Source organism: Ascaphus truei, chromosome 3 (genome assembly GCF_040206685.1).
Source record: "Ascaphus truei isolate aAscTru1 chromosome 3, aAscTru1.hap1, whole genome shotgun sequence".
In the NCBI taxonomy this organism is placed as follows: domain Eukaryota; kingdom Metazoa; phylum Chordata; class Amphibia; order Anura; family Ascaphidae; genus Ascaphus; species Ascaphus truei.
Genome location: NC_134485.1, coordinates 187,865,104 through 187,883,584, shown reverse-complemented (window position 1 = coordinate 187,883,584; position 18,481 = coordinate 187,865,104).

The window sequence follows — 18,481 nt, the reverse complement described above, 5'->3', positions numbered from 1 at the left end:
GCTTCCCATAACATTGAGAGTCAACCGTGTCTTTGTTAAGCCTAAAGAATTGGTCTATTTCACTATTTATAATTTAAGAGACCTCTGGAATTTTCAACAAGGATTCATTGAGTTTCCAGTTTGCTCCCGGCCTGTCTAGGTTAAATTGGGTGCACCTTAGCTATATTGGTGCATGACCATGAAATATCATGGATCCCTGCATGGGAGATCATCGGGACCAGTCTGCTTGATATAAAGAATTAATCGATTCTGCTATAGGTTGAGTGCGGATGTGGGAGAAAAAAAAAGAAGGTATAATCTCTTTTGAAGGGGTGTAGCTCTCTCGAAATGTCCACTAAATTATTCTCTTGTAGGCCTTTTGTCAGGGCGGTTGAGTTGTCTCTCTTATTAGTCATAAGGGGGCCTGTTCTATCCAACTTTGGGTCCAGGACCACATTAAAATCACCTGCCACTATTAGATGTCCTCTTGTCTCTTTGTTCAGGGTCTTGAAATTAGAAGTAAAGAAGGAGGGGTCATGCACACATGGAACATACATGGTAGCTACTGTCATGGGCTGGCTATGTATTGTTCCCATAATTATCAGGTATCTACCCTCTCTGTCATTCTTTATCTGCTCTACTTTGAATGGGAATTTATTTTGAAAGAGTATCGCCACTCCACTCTTCTTATTAGCTGAAGACAAATGGAATTGTTTGAAATGTTTGTCCATATATTTAGGGTAGCTCTTGGTGCTAAAATGTGTCTACTGCAGCATGACTATATCTGCTTGCCTTTTATTATATTCGACCATTGCAACTCGCCCCTTCCCTGGGTTGTTTAGGCCTTTCACATTATGTGAGAGTATAACTACTGCCATCTTAGTTTATCTAGTCTCCTAATTTTTGGTGCTGTCCTGCAAACTATACCTACTAGGGTTTCCTTTAACTTCTGTTGTATGGAGATATTTTTTAGGTTACTGTGGTCGACCGCTGTACTGTGGCCTAAATACTGTAGGTTAAACCTGTCCATGGAGAGGGTAACTGGGGAGGGGGAGGATGGGAAAGGGTGGGAAGGGACAGGCTAGGAGAGACAGCTTCTGTAAATGACGAAGCTGGACCTCTAGCCCTTGGGGTAAACCTAATACCTGGGACATTCAAAAGGGATGCCCAGTGATCCGATTGGGCTCGGACCTCAGCGCCCCAAGAGTCTTGATTGAGTGCCTGTAGAACCTCCTGGTCATTCATCTCGAAATGCAGGTGAACAGCCGGGGTATTCCCACCTCCGGCACATCTTAATAAACAACTTTATATAACATAACTCGGGGCATTATCTAGTACAGATGAACTAGTGACATAACTTTAAGATATTGATCCAGTGTGTAAAACTCTCACCCAACAATTAGTTAACCTTGTGACTTCTCCTCTTTTATCTACCGTGTGGGGAAGGACACCTCTATGTCAAACTCAGTGCTGCTCAATGGGTCTACTCTCTATTGTTGCATTATCCCAATAAGACTCTCTGCAAGTCTTCCCACCTTCCTATAGTGTCTATGAGGTGTCTGTTGCTACTCCCCAGCTATGGGTGAAGCCTCTGTGTTATTCTAGACATCCCGGGACATCTCAACTATTGGGGCTGCCTTTTGGAACATATCTCTCTCTCACTACTGTGTGCAAATTCTCCTCCCCCCGATAGTTTCTCCCTCTGATAGTTTCTACTGGGCCACTTAGCGACCTTCTACCATCTTGCGTCCTCCCCTCCCCTGATTTCTCCCCAGTGCTGTGACTCTCACTCTGGGGCTGCCGCTTATGTGAATGCCTCCCTCTTCCAACTATTCCCTTGTGCAACTGTGTGTGAGGGGGGGAACACCCCCTTAGACGAACTGCCGACCCCCCCCCCCTCCACCGCTGACATGTTTTCGCCAGGGCAGAGGTGCCCGCATCATGTCTGGGACTCTGGGCTGTACCGGAATGCTGGATCCAAGATGGCCACTGCTCCATTTGCTTTTGAGCTCAGAGGAGAAATTGCAACTTTAACGCTTGAATAACTGAACAAAATGGGGTATGACCCCTTTAAGAACTTAATTGTCTTAATTGGTTTAAATGAGTGGGCTTTTCCTTCCTGTCTCGCGCCCCAGCCCTCATTTCTCTCCACGCCAGATCCGGAGAGAACTCCTCTGCGAATGGCAGGTCAGAGCAGTTTGTATTTATTCCCAGTTTTCTTAGAAAGGCTTCACTTTCCTCCAAACGCTTGAGGGTGATAGCGGCTCCATTCTTCAACACCAGGAGACCTAAAGGGAAAACCCAACGGTACCAGTTCCCTGTCCTTAAGTGTTTTAGTGATCAGGAGATGTTTTTCCTTTTTAGCAGTGTGGAGGGGGACAGATTCTGAAACACACTAAGCTTTATTCCCTCAAATTCAATAACACTTGCAGCCCTGGTAATCTGACATAAGGCATCTTTAATACGGAAGAAGTGGAACCGCATTATTATGTCCCTGGGGGGTCCCCAGGCTGGGGCTTAGACCGGAGTGCCCTATGTCAATGATCCAGATGCCGGTCTGCCTCTTACTTGTCTGGCAGCATGTGCGCCAGCCATTTTGACACAAAATCTTCGGGATCTGTGATGGCCTCTGGGACCCCCCGCAACCTTATGTTATTACGCCTGTCCCTGTTTTCGGTGTGTTACTGCTTGTCGGACAGGTCAGTGATCAGGGTTTCAGGTGGGCTGTTGCTTTTTTATTTTTTTGTACCGCTCTAATAGTTATGTCCAAGAGCTTTTCTTTGGCACCTGTCCAGTCCCCTAAGCCATTAACATGCTTACGCAGCTCAGTGAGTTATTTTTCAAAAAAGCTTTTATTTCCCCGCAAAATTCTTTGAGATCACATCTGGTTACCAGCTGATGGTCTCTCCTGTCCCGCTTGTCCTCCGATCTATCTCCATCCGATTCTGAGCCTTCCAGCGGGGTCGGTGTTTTTGAGTTGCTTATTTGCGCCATTTCCCTTTTATTGAAGTAATACGTTAATACGGATGAGGGATGTTCGCGCTTTCGCTCTGGTAGCCATCCCTCCGCTATCCTATCTTTATTTGTCAGCTTAGTTGACTTTTTTATACTTCAGAAGTGACGATTTAATGCCTAAATTGCACAGGGTGGCGAGCTTCAAGCATCATCTACCTAGCTGCCACGTATGCGCCGCTCGTGAAAATCCAATTCTGATGCAAAAATACTTATGTAACCCCCCTAATAAAGGGTTACTAGCATGGCTAGCATGTGTAAGGTCCCACCATGTGTTGCCATGGGATCATGACATCATGGAGAGTATGTAAAGGAAGAGGAAGGTTCGTGAAGGTTAGGTTCCAGGAGGACAAGAGGAGAGGAGCTTCGAGGAGAGTAGATAAGTAATGTTTATAAAGTATTAGCACAGACCAGGTTCCGCTGTTTATTACAACAAGAGACAGGGGGTGCCCAATGCTACATCCCATTGACAAAACATATATGATGAAAAGTATAAAGTAAAATACTTCAATAATAATAATAATATTAAATACTTGGTTATTTGGTTAACCCTTTGGTCAAAGAGTCATAAGCCTGCATACCAACGTCAAGGTATAACCAAATGAATGCAGGTCCTACACTACACTACACTGTGAACCCTTCCTTTTACCTCTGTAAGAGGGGAAGAACCATAATAGGTCTTGTTCCAGCAGCAAATGAAATGACCTTAACACACATGAGCTAGCTGGGAATGTGTGTTAATCTATGTCTGACTGGTAGCAGTCAATTGGAGGCTGTGGCACCTCCCACCAGAGCTCACTCCTCCTCCTTCACCTTTTTAACTTGGGAGGTCATTTCATTTGCTGCTGGAACAAGACCTATTATGGTTCTTCCCCTCTTACAGAGGTAAAAGGAAGGGTTCACAGTGTAGTGTAGTGTAGGACCTGCATTCATTTGGTTATACCTTGACGTTGGTATGCAGGCTTATGATGCTTTGGCCAAAGGGTTAACCAAATAACCAAGTATTTAATATTATTATTATTATTATTATTATTGAAGTATTTTACTTTATACTTTTCATCATATATGTTTTGTCAATGGGATGTAGCATTGGGCACCCCCTGTCTCTTGTTGTATGCAATTGCCACGCTCAGTAGCTCTCTGGTTGACATAAATATATATTCATCATGTGGTGGGTGTGGGAGTTTGAGCTAGCTGGGAATGTGTGTTAATCCGCTGTTTATTATGTTGTAGATCGGGACTGTACCCTTTAAGTAAGGATCCCTAAGAGAAGGAATGGAGTCCTGAATATTGCAAAAAAGGGAATATGGCATGCCACAGAGGGTCTCAGGAAAGAGGGCTTCCGGGTGTCGGCGCATCCACGAATCTGCACTAATATTCCTCATCAGTCTGTATGGAAGTGGCAGTTTCCAAGCAAGCTAAAGGTACCGGGTCATGTAAGAAAGACCCACCACGACTCCCATAGGGGCTACTGAAGTCTGAGTAATACCGATGATATCCCGAAGGAACAAGAAGGGTCTGGGTCCCACATCTACGTAGAGCAACTAAATAAATGTACCTCAATTCGAGTGTTAAGAGTGGCTACTAATGGGAAAACCATATTCATGTATGTCTGATATAAAATACAGTGCAATGCTGTCAAAATGTGTATGAGAGGTCCCTGTGCTTGGGGACACGAAAAAATGACGGTTGTACTACAAAGTTCCTGACGCCCAAGCCCGAGTCAAGGTAACCCATGCAGAGTAACCATACTGTACATAACACAGAAAGGTAGCCAGAAGTGGTATAACACCAGAAAAACCTCAGCTACAACAATGTAAAGTAAATGAATTGGTGCATGTGCCATGTTTGACAACTATTATGATTAAAAAATATATTTTCAGGCCACGCAAAGCGCAATTTTGTAGAGGAGATCCTTCTTTGTGGATATACTCAGTGTAAGTGGCCCAATCACTGTACATTAAAAAATGCATCTGAGCCAGATTTGACACCGGTTTTCACGCAAAAATCATTTTCGGGCCAGGCAAAATTCAGATGAATTATATACAGGAGTTCACTGCCTGCAGATATAGAATTAGGGTCCAGAAAATGGTGCTCAGCTGAAACAACCTCACAAGCACAATAATGCAGTCTAATAAATGCAGACTGGACGGCTTTGAATTGAGTTTTAGTAGGCACTTGAAACAGTCATGTGTGACACAAAAGTGAAAAAGTTCTTAGCCTAGTAATAATGGCAATAATAACTATAACAAAGTATATCCATGGCAGAATAAAAGGACTAAATAGCATCAAAATAAGCTCAATGCCAATACCTTGATCTTCCTTTGTTTATGTCTCCCGTCCTTCATGAGTCCCAGCTAGTCCCAAGTGTGCAATCCGCAGCGATGATTCCAGAGAGTAAGTTTGAAAAACGGAGCACTAACCAAAGCAAATATCACAAGATGGCCCCATAAAAAAGATTTTATTGAAGTCTCATAGGACAAACAAATGCACACACCAACGCGTTTTGCACTGCAAGTGCGCTTTATTAAGGTGTATGTGCGGTGCATATGCACGTGCATGGGTGCAATAGAGTGAGGGGGCGATCACTGGCTGGGTTATCCCCCTTTGAAGGTGTGGAAACAAGACCCTCATCCGCCATTGGTGCGTCTTGGTTACCCTGCTTTTGTCATCACCTCCCCTTACCCAAGTGGGTTTCCACAGGGAACACTCCCAAGATAAGGATGGTCACATATGATCTCTACATAATCGAGGGGGCTGTACATGCTACTATGGCTCTCTGTGGTCCAACGGCGGGTATTTCTTTGACCTGGATGTACCCCATTACGGATGGGCCTGCTAATCATGATCCCTCCCTGCCCATGTCCCACCTTGGGACATATCTGATTTTATTATTGTATTGCTTGCATTTTGCACATTGGTGTATTTTATGTTTTTTACTGCCTCAGAACTTGTGGCGTCACTCTAACAGTGGATCTATTTCCTGACCCAGGTTGCCTGCACACTAAGCACTGGACTTCATCACTGTTGACAGCGGTTACCAGGGATGCCAATTCCCCTAGCAACCACCCCGCACTGCATTTCCACCCGCAGTCTGCGCATATGCATTCTATCCTGCACAGACGTTGCCGGCATCTGCCGGAGGGCGGTCCGTATGTGTGACATCATCACGCATTGGGAGGGGTTGTCCCAATCGGGACCTTACCCTTACGCATCATGGGCATCACTAAGGCCGAGCTTATAGTGCAGGCAATGGAGACACGACCGGTGACGTCACCGTCACTGCTAGCAAAAGTTGTAATTCGCTTTCCGGCGATGTCGCGGGCGACCAGGTCTTTGATTGGTTCAGAGGCTGTCACATGTAGCTACAGCGTCTGAAAAATCAAATTTGACCGGCTTCAAAAATTTGCGTCGCTCCCGTCGCTCCATGCTTACTATAAGCACTTGCGACGGCGACAATGCATTTGTTTTCGAGCTACGTCACGTTGCCGTCACCGGCACTATAAGCGCAGCCTAAGGATGCCAGCAGCAGTACTGTCTATGCAACACACCGATTGCTTTATTTCGGGACTTCATGACTACGTGTTTCATCTTCTGAAATAACCAGTCCCTCCCTACAGGTTTGAATGCTTTGCTGCACCCAGCGCTGACTGGTTTATCATTTGTAAATTGAGGTTGACACATTGCACATGCGCATTGGCTACCCTCACGTACCCCATGTCAATTCTCCTCACAACTGTCTCTGGTTTGATTTTTGTTGCTAATTAACTGCCTTATATATACCTACCTTATATATTCTTGTCTGTGGTGCACTGTTAGAGCTTGAGAAAGGACAGAGTGAGGTCCAAAATGTTGCTCTGGATACATTGGATTGTTTCATGTATTGAATAAATTTATTTTTGCTACTTTATGGAGAGTGCTGCGGATTTTTTTCACTATATATACCTACAGTAAGTTCACTTATCTGTTTTGGCTCAGTAAAACCGCCTACAGAATAACACTACATTTTACAATCGAGCAGCAGATGAAAAAACAGAGTACTACCACTAAAACTTTGAAAAAAGGACTGAGAGTGTATAAGCCTTAGAAATTAATAATTTAATGGTCATGTAGACAAACAAGGTGAGGTGTCACCCATCAACGCGTTTCGTGCAAGACGCACTTTCTCAAGGTATACATACTATTGAGTAGGGAATGCATTTATAGGCCTAAATCTTAATCTAAGTAGCCAATCAACACACATACCTCAGAGCCTCCCGCGCGCCCCCGGCGCCTCAGGTATGACATCATTATGTCACGTGCACACACCCGATCAGCGAGCACACAACGTGCCAGGCAAAAGTGTGGGGAACAACGGCGCACCGGCAAGGGAGCCTGCGCATGCGCAAATCCCCCGAATCTAATCGCCAGTGATCCCCACGTTTGAAACAGCTGGAAAAATGTGTCCTAGCCACAGCCTGCTCACCGATCGCATCCCGCGACGTACATAAAGCCCAAGGATATAGTAATGACCTAACTCCAAACAAATTATAACAATTATAAACAAACAAACCCTACACAGAGAAACATATTTAAAAAAAACACGAAAGATAAATCCAATCCAAAAATGGACCAACTATGTGGAAATAAAAAACATAACTATACATATGCATAGCAGATACCTAAACATTTAGAGACTGCAAATAACAAATTCATACATGAGGATAAAGGGAAAATTAATAATCAACCATCAATTTCATACAGAATAATTATATCTATGGTTGATATTCTAAATATAACCTCTTATTAATCATGCTGAATGGGATAGTATAATACCAAACAAGCTTTAAATACTTTAGCTAATGTGATACTAGCCATAGAGGACACATAATTACAAATATATTTATATCATTAATCCCGTTACCAGGAATGAATCAATACATTCATTAAATATGTTCTCTATATCCAATACAAAAAATATATCTATGTAAAGAGAAACATAAAAAATAAAATATACTAAATAAAATCCCTCTGTTAATGCAAAAAATATTGAAGAACAATCATGATAATAACATAATGAAGCAGAGCAAAGGACAAAACAACCCCCCATTATATAAGGTTAACACCCCTCATACAAATATATACATTTGAATCTCCCTCTTTTTAAGTATCTAAACATGTCCTATAAGGTGATACACATAGAATGGGAGTAACCTTTAAATCGTATGAAACTGTTTCTAATCCTCACCAAAGGGACCCAAATCCCAATCCAAATTGAGACTGAAAGGGACTCGGGTCCTCAGTGTGAAGATCCAAAACATTTCACGATTGTCCAGGGCATTGATCATGTAACCACTTCTGGGGGTTGGCACATTCTCAATGCCCAAAAATGAGAAAGCACTGAGATTGTCCCGGCTACAACATGAAAAATGATTAGTGACAGGGTACATTAGATCCCCTTTGGAGATAAGGCACACATGCTCCATGATTCTGACTTTCAGAGCTCTCGTTGTGCGCCCCACATATTGCTTACCACTGCCACAGGTCAGCAGATAAACCACAAAGGATGTGTTACAATGAATACATTGTTTGGTTCTAAACCGCTGACCTGTAGCTGCGGAGGCAAACTCCGATCCAGTTGCAAACACCTATAAGAGTGAAAAAATAAGGGGCACTAAAGTGAAATAACTGAAAAAAATTAGTGATTATTAAATTATAATCTGTGTTAAGGTTACCTTATACCATAGGGATTGATGGGTCCTTTAAGAAAATTCACGTTCTGCAGCCGGAGTATAGGGGATCTTGATTCCCTTATGAACAGATAGGAAAAAAACTCTGCACATGACCCGAATGATCTCTAACAAATACAGAACTTACTGTGCCGAGGTATAGATTGGAAAAACCTGGAGTATAAACTAAGGGATCTATATTAATAGCAGAATTTACTGTGCCAAGGTGCCTAAGGATAAAGTATTCAAGACATATACATATAGATCAAAATATACATTTATTAAAAATACAATATAAAATATAAATGCATGTCACGGGAGACCAGGCCATTTACACCTTTTTATCCGGATTATACATTGAGCAAAACAAGATAAGGAAATAAATTGTAAATTTATTCCCAGAAAAAGGCAAACAAACAATGTTAAAATACAGGCAAAAAAACACACTTACTTGGGACTAGGGTACAAAGCTAGACTCTTCTAGGTGCAGAGAATCCTAATAAGGATTTTCCCCTGATAACAGTTGCAAAAACAGGACAGAAATTTTCCAGCTTTAGCTGTAGCTGCGTTTTTCTTGCTGGAAACTTGAAATTTAGAATCCAAGCATCTGGAGAAAACTTTGAGAATCTTTAGAACCTTGAGAGAACACTTGGAAAACACACACTATCTAATGGGCGCAAGGGATTATAATACCCCTGACTTTCATTGAAAAAATACTATAGCCTAAACCAAAGCGTGAAAAATGTATCCACCGCCAATCAGAGCAGGGCTCATCTAGCTGATGATGTCAGGGAAAGGGGCATGGCTATCTGCAGGGAAGGCTCCGAAGAGTCTGAAAGAACTGTTGGGGCCTTTTCCTCTGCCCCTCCTTGCTACCAAATGGCCCGACACCTCGACACCCTGGATTCCCTTTGAGGCCAGATGGCTAGGCAGACATCATGTCTCCTATGCAAATGCTTAGGCTGACTGCAATGGATTTTTATACATACAGTATAACACCCTATGAACCATACTTTATTACAGCATACATGTTGGGTTACCTCATATTTGGTTGGGGCACCCACACACCCAAAGAGGCCCTTGGACACCTTGGCACTAACTGGGGTATCCCCCTTAACCTAGGGATTCCCTCAGCTACAGGGATACTTTTCATCCCTGTGCCTCATTTTACTGTGCACAAAGCATATGTTTTAAAACACACTGTTCAATAAAATATACACTTTAAAAATATCCTAAGCCCGTGGGTTATGGGAAATAGAATAAGAAGCTGCATGTTATTTCTTACTAGGCATATTCCCCACACTCTATACAATAAACTTAGGGCTGGACTTTTAAAAGTCCCCTCACAACCTTATAGATGATTGAAGTACACCCCAGAAACTCTATACTGGTTCTGGGTGACCTGGGCATTTACTGGGTATCCCCATTAACCTAGGGACCCCTTGACTGTTTCAGGGACACCTCACATCCCTATGCCCTATTTACCTTTCTGGGCTGTGCTGAAGCAGAGACCAATAGTGGTGAGTCGCGTAATTACAGGTAATGCTTTTACAACAGTTGGGTCCAAGAGCTGACACTCCTGACCCCCAAAACATGGATCAGAGGTAACCAAATGGGCTTAACCTTTATGAGTGAGCCTGGCTTCCTCTTCACCGTCACAATGCACAAACAAAATGTTTAGACCCAAACCTTGATTAAGCTTAATCAGTACAATACATATTCCGGAGAACACCAGTAGTAGAAATGTCTACTCAAAACAGAACCAGTGATATAACTGTCCTGTCCTAACTGTCTCTGAATATTTTGCAGAAATATTTTTTTTTATAAAATGACTCTTCTTCCTTAAAAGGTTGAGACCCCTGGGCTATCCACAGCAACAGGAAAAAATAGGGTAACCTCAATTATCGAGGCCACTACCAGGCACTATGGAGTGTGTTTAGGAAAGAAGGTTTGACGCCGGTATATAGGTGATGCAGGTAATAAGGCAATATATGGGTATCTCCGATACTAACAAGGGGAGTGGGGTACTGGAAAACCGGTGAGAGGTACAAGGGGACACCTCCCAAGGGGGCGTCCCCAAGTAAATCACGGCCCGGCTACCAATATATCCTCACCTGTCTCCCCTGTGTATCGCGTGGAGGTCCCTTGAAAGCCGTTCCTGTTTGCGGCTGCAAGCTTGATCCTGGAGGTCCCTTGAAAGCCGTTCCTGTTTGCGGCTGCAAGCTTGATCCTGGAGGCTCTGTGTGCTGGGATTCTGCTTGCTGGCGTCTGCGTGCCCCAACCGGATATGACGTCACAGATGAAAAAAATAGAGATTGCTTCCGAGGTTCACAGCACCTTCACTCAGCCCACTCACTCAGGGCTGAGTGAAGGTGCTTTGAACCTCGGAAGCAATCTCTATTAATTTATCCACAGCAACAGGCTAGCCTCAGTAACAGGGAAGACTCACGAACAAGGAAGGCTCAGCAACTAGAACCCAAGGTGGCCTGGAAGACAGGGAAGACTCACGAACAAGGAAGGCTCAGAAACTAGAAGGCTCAGAATCTAGAGCCTAGGGTGACCAGGAACAAAGGGAAACATATACAATGCTCAGGCAGGGTTGGAACTCACTGGCTGCTATTTAAGCCCTTGAACAGATGCAGCCAATATAGCAGACTGCCAGTAATCAAAATGTTCACAGAAGCCAGGTAAGGTCAGGTTCCAGCCAAAGCCTGGACTGGAATCCTTACAGTAACCCTAGAGATGTGGAATATGGACCACACCCAGGCTCTTAAAAAAAACTATCGGGACCCAGACGGATGGGAAGGGGGTGAGAAGGCAAACCCGCAAAAAATCCATTGAAGAGAAAGAAAAACTCTTAAACACAGAATCGGAAGTTATTAACCTCTCTAAGGTTACACTCACTTCAGCGGAACTCTCTGTTTTGGATTATGGTCTGAAATATGAGCCCAAAATGGATTAGACTTTTTGATACCGTTATTTACGTACATCGTTATGTACAGTACGCAAAATTACATTAAAGAAATTTTTTCAAGCGGGCAACAGATCCATTCTCGATAACCCTCTGATGAGTGGTTATACTTCTTTCCTCCCCCCCAGACACAGGTTGGGGATACTCCTGGGGATCCCTTGACTTTTGTGGACCTTTGCACTCTGTATGATCTTTTTTTTTTTTTTTCAACTTTTTATTTTCATTGTTTTCCAAGCATACAGCGGTGTAAATACATTTTTTGGCCAATATTAGCTGAGGTTGCCACATAACTTGCTGATTCTCTTACACATAACACGTTGACTCAGGGGGGAAAGGGTTGCGCCACATCGGGGAAGACACATGTGGGAAATGGGGGGGGGGGGAAGGGGTAACACGAAGGGGGGGGGCAGAGGTGGGGTAGGGGGGGATGGGGAGGGGGTGTTGACCCGTATTCCACAGCTTCTTGTAACTCCTCGGAACTCTCGGCTCACGCCGTGCAACCCAGTGTTGGGCTGTTCTTGCCACGTCCCCTCTCTGGTCTGTGTCTGGGGCTCGTACTCCCCCTATTACCGTCCGGAACACGTCGAAGGAGAACTCACCTTCCATTATTACAGCCAAATGGTGGCATTGCTCACCCCTGTGATGTCAGTCTGTACCAACCAGGGGAACCAGACTTTTTGGAAATTTGCGCCAGTGTCGTTGACCAAACTAGTCAACTTTTCCATCTGGCAAACAAACCAAATTCTATTCCGAATCTTTTCTAACGATGGAGTTGTATTTTGCTTCCACAATGCTGCTGTCTCACACCTCACCGCCGTCGCAAAATGAGCGATCAATTTGTTCCCCGCTCTTGACAGGCCCTCTAGTGGCCGATTCAGGAGAAATAGCCAGGGGTCTAGAGGAATTTCAAGGCCCAAGATCCTCTCCAGCCAATTCTGAATCTGTTCCCATATTGGGCGCAGTCGAGGGCAAGACCACAGCATGTGCAGCAGGTCTCCGGGCTCTCCACATTGTCTAGGGCACAAGGGGGAGTAACCCGCGACAAATTTTGATAATCTAACTGGGGTGAGATACCACCTCATTAACACCTTATATGAGTTCTCCTTCAATGTCGTGCAAATCGATGTTTTTGCTGTCGCCTCGAGTATGTCTGTCCAGTCTTCGTCCTCTAAAGTCTCCCCTAAGTCCCTCTCCCAGTGGGTCATGTAGTCAAGACGTGTGTTGGGGCCGGTCCCAGGATCGACTACCTCTCTGTACAACCTAGATGTAAGTCCCGAGATGTTGTGCCCTCGTGCACAGAGCGATTCAAAATTTGTCACTTTAGGACGGTTCTTGTATTTGGTGTAAAATGCCCGGATCTGGAGGTATCTAAAAAATTCTGTGTTGGGGATGCCTTTGTCAGCCTGAATTTGCGTGAATGTTTGAATAGTGCTCATGCCCTCCAGATCCCTCAACCTCCCGTAACCCTTCTGCTTCCAAACCATAAAGTGTCCCTCGTCCAGCCCTGGAGCAAAATCTGGGTTGCCGAATAGTGGTGTCATCAAGGAGTACTTCTTAGTTAAGGCGCATTTGAATTTAGTATCTTCCCAAATCGAGAGTGAGTTAGTTATTGAGGATAGCGGTCTCGAGATTTTCTTTAACCTAAATTTTGGGTACCAAATCAGATTCTGAATGTCCAATGGGGCACACAGCTCGCTCTCCAGTTTCACCCATCTACGGCGCTCAGGATCTACGTGCCATTGGATAATTTGGCTCAATTGTGCCGCTTTGTAATATGAGAACAAGCAAGGTACCGCCAATCCGCCTGCTGTTTTGGGTTTAATCAGTGTTTTTGCTGGAATCCTAGCTTTCTTATTGTGCCAAATGAATTTAAAGATCTGAGCCTGCAAGTCACTTATCTCCGCTCTATCTATGGGTATGGGGAGTGTCTGGAAAAGGTATAAGAGCCTGGGCAAAAGGTTCATCTTCACGCTATAAATTCTTCCAATCCATGAGATCCCGAATGTCGCCCATTCCTTCAGCTCTCTTCTCAAAGATTGCAAGAGTTTGGGATAATTTGCTTTATATAGTGATTTGACCTCCTTCGTGAGATTAACTCCCAGGTATTTAATCATTTTGGGTTGCCAATTCAGATTGAAGTTAATCTCTACTAGTTTTTCGGTAGTTTTGGGGAGGTTTAGGCTTAGCGCCTCTGATTTTGATTGGTTGATTTTAAACCCCGAAACTGAGTTGAATTTGTCCAGGAGGTCAAAGAGGTTGGGTAGGGAGACTAGGGGCTTTGACAGTGTCAGGATAACATCATCGGCGTATAACGCGGTTTTGTACTCCTGAGACTGAATGTGGATTCCCGTGATGTCTTTATTGCTGCGAATGTGATTTGCAAGTGGTTCCATGCATAGGGCGAACAACAGTGGCGAGAGTGGGCAGCCCTGTCTTGTACCACTTTTAATGTGCAGCGAGTCTGACGGGTACCCTTGATGGATTACCCGCGCTGTTGGATTTGTGTACAGCGCTTTGATTGCCCGTATTACCGTTTCCCCCATTCCAAATGCTGCAAGCGTGGCATCCAGGTATGGCCAGTCGATTCTGTCAAAGGCTTTTTCCGCGTCTAAGCTTACAATCATCCCCGGGATCTTGTTGGCATTTATGTAATCTATAGTATCAATTATCCTTCTAGTATTATCGGCCGCTTGCCTACCTGCGATGAAGCCAACCTGATCTGGGTGAATCAGCCTAGGCAGAATCGAACTCAATCTATTGGCCAGTAATTTGGAGTAAATTTTAATATCTGAGTTAATTAAAGATATTGGCCGATAGCTTGGACAATTGGTGGGATCTTTGCCCTGTTTATGGATCACTGAGATGGACGCTTGCAACATCATGTCTGAGAAGGAGCCCCCTGTCAAAATATGGTTGAACATCCTCAGCAAGTGCGGGGACAGGATTCCTATGTATTTTTTATAATACAGGTTAGAGAATCCATCTGGGCCTGGAGCTTTAGCAGGTTTAAGATTAACAACTACCTCTTTTAGTTCCTCCGCTGTGAACTCCTTACCTAGGAACTCCCGCTCCAACCTTGTCAGTTTTGGTAGGTTTGCTTTGGCTATAAATTCGCCTAAAGCCTTATTTGTTTTAGCGTTATGCCGAACCTTCTGGCCATCGTATAGCTTTGCATAGTATGCTCTAAACTCCTCGACTATGTGTTTGGGATTGGCTGTTATCTCTCCCGTTCTAGTCTTAATCGCATGGATTGTGTAGTTGTGTTGTTTATTGCGAATTTTCCTCGCTAGCATGGTATCTGGCTTGTTCGATTTTTCAAAAAATTTCCTCTTTGTCCAACTCAGTTCTTTCTCAGCCTGGGAAGTGAGGAGGATGTTAAGCTCTATTCTAACGTCCTTCAACTCCTTCAATGTATCTGCGTTCCCGGATTGGATATGTTGTATAGAGAGTTCATGGAGCCTCTCCCGTAATAATTTTGTTTTGGCTTCCCTCACTTTATTCTTACCCGCTGCTATGCTTATCAGGACCCCTCGCATAGTAGCCTTGTGAGCCTCCCACAAGGTGACGTGAGATTCCACACTGCCGGAGTTAGCTTTAAAGAATTGTGAGATCTCGGCTTTAATTCGTTGAGCGGTCTCTGGGATCTTTAATAAAGACTCATTTAGTTTCCAGTTTGCTCCCGGGTTGATCAGCTTAATCTGGGAGCACCTCAGCTCAATCGGTGCATGATCAGACCATGAAATATCATGTATCCCTGAGTAGGTGATCTGAGGGACCAGTCTAGCCGACACCAAAAAATAGTCGATCCTGCTGTAGCTGTCGTGTGGGTTTGAGTAGAATGTGTAACTCCGCTCCCCAGGGTGTTGTTCCCTCCAAATATCCACCAGCTGATTCCCTCTGATCCCCTGTCGGAGAGCTGTGACCCCGTCCACTCTGTCCCTATGTTTCGTCTGTGTTCTGTCCATATCTGGGTCCAACCGTTTATTAAGGTCCCCCGCGAGTACTATACTGCCCTCTGCGACCCTGCTTAGGATGGCGAAAAAGGATCTAAAGAACTGCGGGTCATTCTCGCACGGGGCATAGATTGAGGCCAATGTCAGTTTACTGTTTTGTGTCGTCCCTATCAGAATCAGATACCTGCCTCCCACATCCCTTTTAATCTTCTCTATTTTGAATGGGAAGTTATTGTGTAGGAGTATAGCCACCCCCTTCCTTTTTTCTCTTGCTGAGGCTAAGTAAAACTGTCGGTATTGGGCATCTAAATATTTGGGGTTATGTCTGGCCCGGAAGTGTGTTTCCTGTAGGAACAAAACATCTATTTTCTTTTTCTTATATTCAGAAAAGGCAACCCTCCGCTTCTGCGTACTATTAAAGCCTTTCACATTTTGGGATAACCAGGTTACAGACATTGGGGAGTGTGTATAGATCTGCTTACCCTATTCTGTGCCCTCATACGGGTGATTTTGCCGGACGATGGCTGAGATTCCTTTAGGAAGCGTGACTCCGAATGCTCCTGCAGTCGCTCCATGTGGGGGGTCGGGATAGGGGGGAGGGGGATACGCACAAAAACAGACAGGGGAGACAACACAACATGTGGTATAGACAGCATCACAATAGACAACAATATAAACTGTTCTGAGCTTATGCCAGCCCTTGCTGGTTTGAGCTCATGTGCCCGGGGACCCCGTGGTCTTGCGTCCACCTCACCGTTCATCACTGCAAGGCTCCAGTTCTGGAGACAGTCCACATTCCCCGGGTCTTGCCCACCTGACCCCAATGTATCCAGGTCAGTGTGGTTGAGGCCCATGCCTACTACCAGGAGAGCGGAGCTACCTCCTACCCCCCCGCGCTGTGGAGCATTATCTGATGTGTCACTAAATACCCACATAAAGTATACCATTAAGTAACTCTACCACCCAGCTTTCCTGGGAAACCCAACTTGTTTCGAAACTTCAACTTCAACTTGAAACTTTATCTTCTTTCCCCCCCCCTCCCCCCTCCCCCCTCCACTCCCTTGATTGGGATAATGAACCTGTTGTGCTACCCCTGTTTTAACTCATTTAGCTGCCTATCCTCTTTCCTGTGTTGTTATTTGTAATTTTGTTTTCCCTGCTTTTGTAATTTTGACTCCTCCTTTGTGCTTTCTTTACCATTCCCCTTCCACTCTCTGCCCTCAGTTCCCTCTCCTTGCCCTCTCTCCCCCCTCTTACCCTCTCCTCATCTGCCCTCCTTCTCAACCTCCATCCACCCCCCCTCCCTCCTCTCCCTCTATCTGTGGAGCCTAATGCTCCGCGTGTCAGCAGCTTCTGCCGTCTCCCCCTGCTGTGATATGGGGCTGCCTTGCCCAGTGTGTCGCCAAGCCTCTCCTCTGGCTCCCCTCCCCTTGTCTCAGCGCCCCCCTCCCGCTGGCCGACGGGACCCTCGACTGAGGAGTGCGCGTACCTCTGCCTCGGCAGTTTTCCCCTTCCCTTCCGGGTGGCGCGCCGATGACGTCATGTCCGGGCGCGCCGATGACGTCATATCCGGGCGCTCTGTTCCGGCCGACGTCAGATCCTGCTGCATGCGGATCGGGTGAGTTGGGCCTCCCTCTTCCTCTGCTCCTCCCGAAACTCCGCCCCCGCTTCCTCCCCTCCCTCCCACTTGCCTGGCAGCAGTCTGTTCGCGCCATTTGCAGGGGCGCCATGTTTCCCCGGGAGAAACTCCCGCTTCTTCCCCGGCTCCTCAGTGTAGCTGCAGAAGGCGCCATCTTGGGGGCCATTATCCCCTGACAGTAACACGATGCTTCTTATGCTGCTAACGGGGGACCGCCATCTTTCATTACACAGGAGGATAACTTGAAAGCTGCTTCAAACTGCAGCAACAGGTTGGAAAAAGAAACTTAGTCTCTATAGCCAATAACTGTCACTTCTAGGGGGCAACGTGTCCTCTAGGAGAATCGGGGGTATAACTAGGGGGTAATATCCAGTCCAATCTCCCCTCCCGACCTTAGGGTTTGTTTTTATTGTTGGTCTTCCTGTTCTCGGCCGCCCTGCTCACTCGTGTCCAGGAGGTTTCTGCAATCGGGCGCTGCTCTGATTGCTGCGGGAGCTTGTCCCCAACTCCTAAGGATTGCAGTAGTGCTGCCCCCTCCTCAAGATGCCTTATGGTGCGGGCTTTGCCATCCTTAATGACGAGGAGTCCAAAGGGAAAAACCCACCTATAACGTATGCCCCTCTCTCTCAGTATTTTTGTAAGGGGCTGTAGTGCCTGTCGTCTGTGTAGAGTAGTGGGGGAGATGTCCTGGTAAACAGCCAGCTTCACTCCCTTGAATTGGAGGGTGGGGGATGCCCTTGTGATTTTACTAAGCGCCTCTTTTATTTTAAAATAGTGAATGCGCAGGATGACATCACGTGGGGGATTGTTGGGAAGAGGTTTCGCTCGCAAGGCACGGTGACATCTGTCCAGTTGGAGCTCAGCAGGGGACTTATCTGGCAGCAGGGACTCCATCCACCTCTCCACAAAGTCCTCGATGTCCGTGACCTCCTCAGGTATGCCTCTCAGCCGGAGATTGTTCCTTCTGTCCCTGTTTTCTCCGTCCTCTTGCTTCTCTTCCAGCTCGAGCAGCCTTTGTTTTATGTGATTTAATTCTTGTCCCGTGTGCTGGTGACACTCCATAGAGACATCCATCTGCTGCTCCAATTCGTGGGTGCGTTCTCCTATGCCCTGTATGTCCTTGCGCAGCCCATCTATTTCACTACGGAAAAAGTCTTTTATTTCCGTTAGGAACTTAGTCATGTCCTTCCTTAGGACGGGCTGCATCCCCGCATCCTCC